Source organism: Pelodiscus sinensis, chromosome 13, assembly GCF_052426305.1.
Source record: "Pelodiscus sinensis isolate ZL-2025 chromosome 13, ASM5242630v1, whole genome shotgun sequence".
In the NCBI taxonomy this organism is placed as follows: Eukaryota; Metazoa; Chordata; order Testudines; family Trionychidae; genus Pelodiscus; species Pelodiscus sinensis.
In genome coordinates, this window is record NC_143064.1 from 26329905 (window position 1) to 26341962 (window position 12058).

Consider the following 12058-nt stretch of genomic DNA (forward strand, 5'->3'; position numbering starts at 1 on the left):
TGCCAGTGTAGACGCTCTCTTGCGCAAGAAAGCTCCGATAGCCATTTTAGCCATCGGGCTTTCTTGCACAAGAAATTGATGTTACCTGTTTACACTGGCCTCTTGCGCAAGAACACTTGTGCAAAAGGACTTATCCCTGAGCGGGAGTGTCAGAGTATTTGTGCAAAAAGCACTGATTTCAAACAGTAGCATGTCAGTGTTCTTGCGCAAATACTCGCAGCCAGTGTAGACAGGTGGCAAGATTTTGCACAAAAGCAGTCGCTTTTGCACTAAATCTTGCCAATGTAGACACAGCCTCAGTTTAAGACAGGTGGACATAGGATACAGACTGGAAAGCGCAAGGAAAACATGATATAGTGCTAGTCAGCATGATGGATAATGATCTCAGCACACCCTGCAGGAGCCTAACCAAATAATAGTCATTTGTTCATTTTTCCATTCTTGCAAAGACAAAAGATTATGATTATTATTCTGAAAGTTATTATTGTTAATAATCTACATTTACAGAAAGGGAAAGTTTAAAAACTCATGTTGCACTTGCAGATAATGGCTGCTCTCTCCTATCAGTTCAGACTGGCAAGGTATAAATATGGGAAGTTAAGATATAAAGATATAAATATGGGAAGTTGCAATTATCAGCAAATATTATTTTGTTCCCAAGTCTGCTATGAAACTTCAAGGTAATAAGTTTGAGAATGTATATCTAATATGCAAATGTAATTTCTGTAAGTTCACTCCTTGTGCGCACTGCAGAAGAAGAATTTCTCCAATAAAAATGAATATATAGCATTTGTGAATAGTGGAGATGATTTGGTGATTTTGATCACTATTTAAGGACTTTCCCTTGTTAAACTGCCATGACATTTTCTTCTACAATTAAAAGAAAGGAGGAGGAGGGGGGAAGGAGGGTATCGGTACAACCATCTTTTTAATACATCATTTATACTGACCTGAGATATTCAAGGCCTGATCCTCCTTCTACTGAAGCCAATTGGCAAACTTTTATTGGCTTAAATGGTGCAGGATCGGCCCCTTCATGAGCTGTGTGTTCAAAAGAGGCAGGCTTCATTGATGCATGATATAAATAGATGAACTAATTGATTTGAGGGGGCAGGAGGGAAATTAGCTGCAGTGGGCCAGCCAGTCTCTTGTTGCTAAGACACTGAGGGAGTGAGAGCAGTTGGGGTAAGGAAATGACAGGAGAAGGAATGATTCCATATAAAATAAGAGGCATGAATGATGAGAACCTCACTCTCCCAATATGGAGGATAATTATTTTTATTTTTTATTTTCAATTATGAGCTAAAATTTGGAGGTTGAAAAATTAAAATGCTGCCCTTGTAGCTTCATTGTTCACCAGTGATTTTAAAAAGATTTTAAAAGACAATCACAAATTGTGACAAAATATTCCCAGGTTCTCCTCATTAGCTAGACCAGCAGTCTCCATATCCATACTAAAAAAATGACAAAAAAATCTACATATCAAGTGGCATTCAGGTGCTAATGGACTCTGAATTGACTGCAATGTTTGCTTTCATTTGTTCTTACAGACTGCACCTATCGACTGTAGGTGCTGATCCTTAGCTGGAAAATATCAGGTGTATTTCTAATGCTCTATAAATTATATCAAAGAGATACGTCCTGTAGCTAATATTTAGGCAAAGCTTTCACTAAAATGATGTCTTTTAAAATTCACTGATGTTAAAATTAATGCATTCCATTTGTTTTTTGTTCTATTCAAGTTCCTGTGGTATTGCAGCTTCTTCCAAAAATATAAGTGTCATGACTAGCATCTGTCATGTAGTGGTTTTTTAAAAATCTTTTCTTCTCCCTAGAGGAGAAAAGCAATGTGAGAATTTAATATTTTGATTGTGTTTCACTAATACTTTCTTACATATGTGCTGTGCTCTGTGTTTTGGTTGGCAGAAGTGAGTCAAAGAAGTGTGTCTTGCCCTTGGAATGGGAAGTGGTGTGGTTTCAGGATTCTTAGAGCCTGCAGGAATTCATTATCCTGAGGGAGTCCATTCTACCGTCTTGGACAAACTCCTGAGAAAGCTCTGTCTTCTGCACAGACAATCTTTATCTTCAGATCTGTTAGCTGCTGAGAGTCTTGTCCTTATTAGGGAGGATGTCAAAAATAACACTGCTGCTTTTCTAAAGGAGCAATTATTAAAATTGTCAGACATGACAGGGTCAATAAGAAGTTTGTCAATACATCCTCTGAAATCCCCCCAAAATCCTCAATTAAAGAAACAGCTGAATTGATTTCATCCACAAAATCATTCAAGTGAAAAAGAAAAGGACCGAAGTGAGCCATCCAGTCCATCATTTTGAAAATGCAAAATTGTTCCCCCAATGTATGTTATCAGTTTCTGTATTCAGTCAAATTGTGGCAAGCGATAAGTTTCCATCACTTCCCTTGGAAAACACCTGCCTATTTGAGTTGATTTCACTGTTAGGCTGCAAATCTGCACAGGGTTTATAAAGAAGTGTGTTGTGTTTTAAATATTTTAAATGCTCCCCCCCACCCTAAGAAGCTAGGAATGGGTGACGGATCACTTGATGGTTACCTGTTATGTTCATTCCCGTCTAAAGTAACTGTCTCCAACCAGTGGCCATGAGGTTGATTGACTGTCAAAGTCTCCTCAATCTCCATCTCAGAGCTTGTCTACACTCATGTTTTGTCGACAAAAACTGCCTTTTGGCAACAAAACAGCAAGAACATTTACACTGCAATGTGACTTTTGTTGGGAAAAGCACCCAGTTTTGGCAAAACAAACAAACAAACAAAAAAAAAAACCCTTCCAGCCCTGTGAGAGACTTTTGTCTTTTCCCCTCCCTTTATTGTTGACAAAGCGCCAGTGTGGACGTTGCTGTTTGTTTTGTCAAGAGAACTGGTTTCCGCCAGTATCCCACATTGCCTGCCCTGTTGACTGTGCTCAGTGTTTTGTGATCTCTGCTGCCCTGAAGGCATGCGCCCTTCCCCTTTCAAAGCTCTGGGACGTATCTGATAGCTGAGTGAGCTGCTTTATTTGGGGACTAAACCAAGAGCAAATCATCTCAATGCTTCTGTTCTGCCCTGCACTAGGAACACAGTGGCAGGCAGACTGCTGCGGCAGTGGAAAGGCTGGAAAGACTGCTGTGCTGCTTTGACATTCCTCAGCATGGAGAGCTCACAGAGCTATGAGGGAATCCCAAGAAATATAAGGATCAGCTTCGTCTTCCCACAACATAGCACTATAGGATGTTTACCCGCATTGCTTTGCTCTTATCTGTTGACAGGGTGCTAGCAATGTGACCATGAAATGTCAACAATGGAAGGCAGAAAAACCAGTTTGAACAGTTTTCACTTTTAGCAACTTTTGCATGTCAATAGCACTTTTGTCACCAAACTTTCCCAGTGTAAAACATAGCCTCAGTCCCACACCTTCCTCCCTCCTAGCCCTTTGTCTTCCAATAGCAGACAGCACTTTAACAAAGGGATGATTGGAAAAAGGCAAATGTAGTGCCCATTTTCAAAAAAGGGAAGAAGGATGATCCAGGGAACTATAGGCCAGTCAGTCGTACCTCGGTTCCTGGAAAAATCATGGAAGGGATCCTTAAGGAATCCATTTTGAGGCACCTGGACGAGAGGAAAGTGATTAGGAATAGTCAGCATGGATTCACAAAGGGAAAGTCATGCCTGACCAATCTGATTAGCTTCTATGATGAGGTAACTGGCTCGGTGGACATGGGAAAGTCAGTGGATGTTATATACCTTGATTTTAGCAAGGCTTTTGATATGGTCTCCCACAATATTCTTGCCAGCAAGTTAAGGGAATGTGGATTGGATAAATGGACGGTAAGATGGATAGAAAGATGGCTAGAAGGCCAGGCCCAGCAGGTAGTGATCAATGGCTCGATGTCAGGATGGCGGTCGGTTTCTAGCGGAGTGCCCCAAGGTTCGGTTCTAGGACCAGTTTTGTTCAATATCTTTATTAATGACCTGAATGAGGGGATGGATTGCACCCTCAGCAAGTTTGCGGATGACGCTAAGCTGGGGGGAGAGGTAGATACGCTTAAGGGCAGAGATAGGGTCCAGAGTGACTTAGACAAATTGGAGGATTGGGCCTCAAGAAATCTGATGAGGTTCAACAAGGACAAGTGTAGAGTCCTGCACTTGGGACGGCCGAATCCCAAGCATAGTTACAAGCTGGGGACCAACCAGTTAAGTAGTAGTTCTGCAGAAAAGGACCTGGTGGTTACAGTGAATGAGAAGCTGGATATGAGTCAACAGTGTGCCCTTGTAGCCAACAAGGCTAATGGCATATTAGGTTGCATTAAGAGGAGCATTGCCAGCAGATCCAGAGATGTCATTATTCCCCTTTATTCAGCTTTGGTGAGGCCACATCTGGAGTATTGTGTCCAGTTCTGGGCCCCCCACTACAAAAAGGATGTGGACACATTGGAGAGGGTCCAGCGGAGTTCAACTAAAATGATTAGGGGGCTGGAGCATATGACTACTGAGGAGAGGCTGAGGAACTTGGGTCTGTTTAGTCTGCAGAAGCGAAGAGTGAGGGGGGATTTGATAGCAACCTTCAACTTCCTGAAGGGAGGTTCCAAAGAGGCTGGAGAGAGGCTGTTCTCAGTAGTGACAGATGGCAGAACAAGGAGCAATGGTCTCAAGTTGTGGTGGGAGAGGTCCAGGTTGGATATTAGGAAAAACTATTTCACTAGGAGGGTGGTGAAGCACTGGAATGGGTTACCTAGGGAAGTAGTGGAGTCTCCATCCCTGGAGGTGTTTAAGTCTCGGCTTGACAAAGCCCTGGCTGGGTTGATTTAGTTGGAATTGGTCCTGCCAAGAGTAGGGGGCTGGACTTGATGACCTTCTGAGGTCTCTTTCAGTTCTATGATTCTATGATTCTATGAAAGGGTCAGCTGAACTCACTTCCCACAATCCACCTTCCCTTCACTGACCCTACTCTCCATCTAATTTTCCCTTCTCTCCTTCCATTCAAAGTTTCAGCAGAGCCACTTTCCCTATGGAATTGATTTTGGCTTTTTAAAAATGTGGTGCATAATGGGGTTTCTTTTTCCTGCAGTAGGTGGTAGGCATGATGTATTCTGAACATCCCCCAGCATGACAAACCAGGAAGCTCCCCCTTCTCTTTTCAAGGATCCACAGGAGAGAAGAGCACTGGGAATCTAGTGATCACCAAGCTGTATCAGGACTGTTCACATTTCTCCAATAGGGAGAAGAGCTATTGCAATGACCATGCAGAACAAGTGAGTGGTTGGACACTAGAAGACATGCTGATCTCATAGACAACTTTGTCATTTGCTAGAAGTGCCTCCTTCTCCTGCCCCATTATCTTCATGTTACTGCTGTCCCTTCCCCATGCTTTTGGCTCCTCTGTGTCCTGCTGCCCTTCACCCACTTATCCCTCAGCTTTTGATACTCCACTCCTCCCCTCTTCTCTTGGGACCACTCTAATTTTCATCCTTTCAGCTGCTGCTGCCTCCACTCCTGCCTTTTTACTCCTTTGCTGTTGCTTCCTCCCACTGTTTGCTGTCCCCACCATCAATTCGCCCCCTACTCCTGCTATTGTCCCCGGCTGCTGCCTCCTCCCCTCCTGACTTTACTTTGTGTTTTTGTTCAGGAAGACTGCTTGTGCTTGGGAGGGGACTAAATTGGGATCTGATAAGAAAGAGTTGGTCTAGCTGCTGTGGCAAGTAGTGGCTCTGGCCAGCAAAAAGATACTTCTCTGAGTACGGCCCCTACAGCCTTATGAGAAGAGGTGAGGTTGCTTGCATGAGTTGCCCCTCTGCATTCAGCAGGGAGTTCCAGGGCAGGAGAGGGATTGTGATTATAACAAACTGACTAATCAGTTGCCAAAGGGAATTGGGGCTGGCGCATGTGAGCATTGAGGAGAAGGTGCTGCCCACACCACCCCATTACAGGGCTTGTGGTCAATCAATGTCCACCAAGCTGTGAATGTGATAGTGTTAAATCAAAATGGAGTCAGACTGTATGAGGAGATTTCAAAATGGAACCCATGTGATTGACAGGGTCAGTTGCCGCCAAAAGACTCTATGCACCCAGCAGGAAAAGACCCTATACACTCAGCACTAAAGCTTTGAACACGGCACCCATCCTGTGCACCAGGTACTGAAATCTGCACTTGCTCCGAACTGTTTGCACACATCACTCTGCATGGTGCACATTACACTCCAGGAAGTTTCCCTCCTTTGAACCTTTAAAATACTTGACCCAAGAGAGGCTCGGGTCGGCAGTTCCCTCATCCAACAAGAACAAGAGACACACTGGACAGGGATACCAGGGCAAAGGCTGTGATCATCTCCGCTTTCCAGACCTGCTCTTCTCCTGCTGCTGGCAGGGTGCTCACGATTGTGGCGCATGCTCAATTTTGTGAATCAGTAGCTACCTGTCCCGCTACATTGGACCTGAACGCTGCTAGTCTGTTGGGCTTCAGCCTGGAACTGTGTTGCGAAGGTGCACGCTTCTCTAAAAGACTGAACTGTCCAAAATATCACCAAGGATGCCTCTGTGTTCCTCCCTCTCGGCTACCTGAGCCACAAGGTAGTAGGTCCTGAGCTCCGATTCCAGATCATCGGACCTCTGAGCCAGAAGAGTATCCAGCTGTTAATTCGTGGTTATATCTGTTCTGTCTTCTAAATATATATATATATCCGTGGGAGTGGGGTTGGGACTGATTATTGTTGAATCATTTGTATTACCCTATCTGTTCTGCTTTACAATATAATGATTAACTTTACTACATGGCTGTGATTATTAAGAGACTAAAAATCCGTTGGTGATAGATACGGCAGGTTCCGGGGGGGAACCCACTTCTGAACCAAAGGCATAGTTCCATCAATCAGATCAGACCCTAAATTACAGTAACTCCGTTAGTGTGCCTTTGGCTAACAAAGCCCTTTGGCACATCCACCCACACAGGCTTTTCCCTTGGAGGCAGTCATCCTGCATGCTAAGAGGTGCTGGGTGTGGGGGCGGAATGCAAAACTCTGCTTCCTACAAACATTCAGGGGTTTTCTCCTTGGCCTACAAGCTTCCTCAGCACCCCATACCTCCACCTGACCCCAACATTCGGCCCAGGCTGGCATCTCCTCCAGAGCCAGTATCCCCTTCTTCACCAAACAAAACATTCTGTCTGCCAAATTTTATCTTCTGTATGCTGGAAAAAGTTGGATATAGGTAAACTTGAAATGCCTGAGACACAAGCATTGTTTCAACTCAGTCTTGATGCCTCCTTAGTTATTGACACTGAAAGTCTAGAGCAACCAACCACAATGAGGAGGACTGGATAAACATCAAGGAAACAACCTATAAAACTGCTGTCAAAGTACTGGGTTTCCAAACATGCAAATACAAGGATTAGTTTGACAATAAGGACAAAGATGCCGAAGCTCTTCTTGAGGAGATGCATGTGACATGCCTGACTTGGATCAACGATAAAGAGAATGCCTCTAGGAAATCACCATACAGTCGAGCTAAGCAGAAGGCACAAGTCAAATTATGGTAAATGCAAGAGGGCTGGTGGAAATATAAAGCAGTAAAACTTCATGGTGCAGCGGATGGACACAATTTTAAAGCATTCTATGGTGGGCTGATGGCAGTCTATGGGCCATGCGATGCTGGCTCTACATCAGGGTGCTCTGCTGATGGCAGCACTCTGATTACAGATAGTACTAAAATCCTTTACCAGTGGGCTGAACATTTTCGTAATGTGTCAAACGAGACATCAACTTTTGACAGCAGCATTCTTGAAGAGTTTCCTCAGTGGGCTAATGATTCACAGCTGGTCATATCACCTACGCTTGATAAGGTACAAAAAGCTGTCAAGGAGATGAAATCTGGAAAGATGTCTGGTGGTGATGCGATCCCAGCAGAGATTTATAAAGCTGGGGGGCGGGGGCAGTTGGTGCACCATCTCATCCATTTATTCCACATCATTTCAGAGAAAGAGCAAGACCCACAGAATTTCAAAGATTCCTTGATTGTACACATATACAAAAACAAATGACTGGATATGCTATGATGACTACTGGAGCATCTCATTGCTGTCTATAGCTAGTAAGCTCCTGGCCCTCATCCTCCACAGCTGGCTGGCATCACGTGTGTTCACAAATGGCATAATTTCAGTGTGGATTTCATGCAGATTGAGGCACTACTAACATGATATTCACAGCCAGGGAGATACAGGAAAAATGTAGAGGACAACATCAGGATCTCTACATGATTTTCGTCAACCTGACAGAGAAGTTCGGCATGGTCAACAGAAACAGGCTTTGGAAGGTAGTTGGGTGAATCAGTTATCCTGAAAAATGTATCAATATAATTTGGTTCATGAATTTCATGATGGTATGCTGGATTGTGACCTTGACAATGGAGAGATATCAGTACCTTTTGTAGGTACAAAATAAGGATGTGTCCTTGATCCTTTCTTGGTTAATATCTACTTTTCAATGAAGTTGTTGGTTGTTTTAAGGATTGAGAGTTGCTCACACCCATTAAGTTCTGAACTGACAGCAGTATTTTCAGCCTCTGAAGATTTCAGGCTCTCACCAAAAGTGTTCATTATAACTGTCTGTGACCTCCTTTTACTGGTGGCTGTGTATTGTTGGCTCACTCAGTCGAGGATGCACAGTAGCTTTTTGATTGTTTTATTACCTCTGCTCACTGTTTGGACTCCCTGTGATCCTCAAGAAGACAGAAGTTATGCCTCGGTCTCTTTGGAAAGAGCCCACCACTCCAGTGATCACTTTGCCTGATACTGTCTTTAAGGCTATTGACAAGTTTTGCTACCTTTGGAGTGTATTGTCCACTAGTATAAACATTGATGAGTATGTCACTGCTCAACTAGGGTGTGTCTAGACTATATGCCTCCGTCGACGGAGGCATGTAGATTAGACAGATCGGCAGAGGGAAATGAAGCCGCGATTAAAATAATCGCGGCTTCATTTAAATTTAAATGGCTGCCCCGCTCTGCTGATCAGCTGTTTGTCGGCAGATCAGGGCAGTCTGGACGCCTTTCTTGATCGGCACAGGTATGCCTCGTGAAACCAGGTTTATTTTAATCGCGGCTTCATTTCCCTCTGCCGATCTGTCTAATCTACGTGCCTCCGTTGACGGAGGCATGTAGTTTAGACGTACCCTTAGACAAAGCCAGCGCTGCCTGTGGAAGACTGACCAAATGCTTATGGAATGGCCATAGTGTTAGACTGATACCTTCATATGAAGGTATCAGGCAGTTGCTGTATGGTTTGGATATTGCCACCATGTTTCAAAATTTGATCAGTTCCATATGCGCTTCTCCAGGTAGATTGCCCATGTGAACTGCTGGAACAAAATTCCAAACATGGAGGTTCTTAAGCTCTGTGTTGTCATGGGCATGGAAGCAGTGCTTATGAAAAAACAGTTTCACTGGATTCCTCATATTATGAGGATGGATGATACATGGGTACCGAAGATGGTCTTCTATAGCCAGCATGTTTACGGAAAGAGCTCTATTGGCAGTCAGTATCAGCACTATAAAGATATCTTAAAGGCCAATGTAAAGTCATGCGGCATATCTCCCAGTGATCTGGAAATCATAGCTCAGGACATTTTTCTGGTGGCATTCTATTGCACAGGCTCTCAAATGCTTTGAAAGTCAACATATCCAGATATTACTAGAAAAACATAGAAACTGAAAAGGTTGCACAGCACCCTGAGATGGTGGATTTTTATTTGATAACTGTGATTGGATTTGCTAATTGGTGATTGCCTTAGTCATTCACCAATGGTGTCATAAGACGATAAGATCTGTCAACTGTCAGCTCAGTCCAGTCTAAACATTTAATATATAAGTACAAAATCTAAGTAGTGCTGTACAGTATGGAGGTGGGATGGAAGGTTTTTATTTGTTTCTGTGGATAAACTGTATAGTCAGTTGCTTGACCACACTTTGTTTCTTAATGAATAAGTCGCAAAGGCCACTAGTGGTGACGCATGGCAGGGGAAGGAAAGGAGGTGCTGGCTTTTGCCTCTCCCCACCTCTTTGCTCTGCTGCTGCCCCAGCCTTGCTCCACCCCTCCCTGTCTGCTTCTTTCCAGCACTTCTCAGAAAATCACAGCCAGGGGGCACCGTGAGCTGGAGCCACTCAGCCGGTGCCCTCCCTGCCACCACTGCTGGTGAACGGAGGGAAGGAGCGGGGGGTGGGGGGTTGGAACTCCTGCTACCGGCACTGGCTCTCCTGCCGGCTGCTGGACAGCTTCTCTTGCCTTGGAAGGGGACTGCACAGAGGTGCACATGCCCCCGCATACACCCTCCTATGTGTCATCTATGAAGGTCATGGCAGTCATGAATTCCATTACTTTGCCAGACCACTGTGACTTACTTAGCTTCAGCAATCTACAGCTAAAGATCTATCAGGGACTAGGGTTTCCAGGTGTCTGGTTTTCAATGTGAGTGCCCAGTTGAAAAGGGACCCTAATGGCTCTGATCAGCAGCAATGACTGGGCCATTAAAAGTCTGGTTAATGGAAGGCTACAGGGTCTAGCAACTGAAGTGCCTTGAATACTTGTGCATGTGTCACAATACTCTTGGAGCACTATGTACTATGTACTGGTCAGAAAACAGCTGATGCACAAGGTGACCAGGAAGGTGACCTTCAGCATTTCAGATGTCCTTCACAATGAAGTCTGTTAACAAGAGCTCCCTTCCAGTGCCCTGCCTAGGTTGCTGGCAATTCCATGGAAACCCATAACGTAGGTGAGAGAGAGGTCTGTCTGATTTTATAGCTAGATTTGTTAATGATAGCTAGAGTTGATAATGTTTGGGGTAGCATAGGATAATGGAGGTATGAAAACTGCAGCAGAAAAAACAAGGACATCATCTAGTTCCCATGTGTGTTCCACAGCCTAAGCATGTACTTCATGATTCATGCATATTATAGCACATCATGGTGCATGCATGCTGGTGACAGACTTTAGTGGGCACATGTCGCTTATACTGCACCTTTTGCAGTATACGCTTTTCTATCCTCAAAAGATGAATGATGTACACCTAATTTCCTGAGGTGCTCATCTAGGAAGGTGTGGTAACGAGCCCAGCAGAGACACCTCAGAGGATGTACCGTGCTTCCCAAATGTGAGTTGCTGCAAACCTATGGCGCAGATTTTGCACACGAATGAGAAATGGAGGCGGCAGCGAACACACTGCTCTCTCAGAGCGGGCACATGCGTTCGGTGCAGCGTTCAACGCCTGCTGCGTGCTCCCTAGATACAAGCTGCTGCACTGCCGCTCCGCGCATGCAGCCCTCCAGTCCCCCGAAGCTTGGCCGGCTCGCAGCGGGCGTCGTGCTATGAGCTGCAACAAGGGGGCTCCGCGCGCAGGCTTCAGTGAGTGGCGGGAGCGCGCGGGCCTCGCGCCGGCGGCAGCGGTGGGCTGAAGTGGGCGCGAGCTCAGCGGGGCCGGGCGCGGTTGCTAGGAGACGGCGCTCGGGCAGGCCGGCGGAGGCAACGGCAGGATGAGGCGGAAGCAGCGGCCCCCGGGCCCCCCCTGGCGCTGAGTCCCCGGGCAGAGCCCCCCTCTCCCGCCGCTCCCCAGCCCCCGATGCGGTGGGAGCTGGCGGAAGCGGCCGCAGCAGCCCCCGCCGTCCATCCGTCGCCTGTTCGGGGCGCGGCGGTGCCACCAGCCCCCGGAGGGAGCCGCGAGCAGCGTCACGGAGAGCGGGTGAGGCTGCGGCCGGGACCGGGCCGTGGAGCTCAGGGGGCCTCGGTGCCTGCCGCTGGCACGGAACGGGGAGGCCCCGCCCAGGCAGCCTCGCCGCCGCCTTCGGCTCGGGAGCCGGTGCTGGTCTCCTCTCCGCAATAGAGCAGCCTGCGGGAGGCCTAGCAGGTGAGGGCGCCTGCCCAGTGCTGGTCCTGCTCTCCGCACAGGTGGCCTGGCCTCTAGGGCCGAGCCAGGGGCACACACGCGTCGCGGTGTGGACATCGCTGGTGGGCGGTTTGGGCGTTGTCAGCCCCTCAGGACGGGGTGCCATAGCCCCGCTTG

The 12058-nt window shown here is 46.3% G+C and overlaps 1 protein-coding gene across 2 annotated transcripts in view; it reads left to right on the forward strand.

The window, feature by feature from the left end:
- Positions 1-10802: 10802 nt before the first annotated feature.
- The window catches only part of ZC3H12B (zinc finger CCCH-type containing 12B), a 116588-nt gene continuing 115332 nt past the window's right edge, over positions 10803-12058 (forward strand). The window contains exon 1 of one of the 2 annotated variants that reach the window (XM_075940830.2): positions 10803-11902. The gene's annotated coding sequence lies outside the window, so the exon portion shown is untranslated. The remainder of the gene's footprint in view (positions 11903-12058) is intronic. The other variant, XM_075940829.2, reaches the window with a different exon arrangement.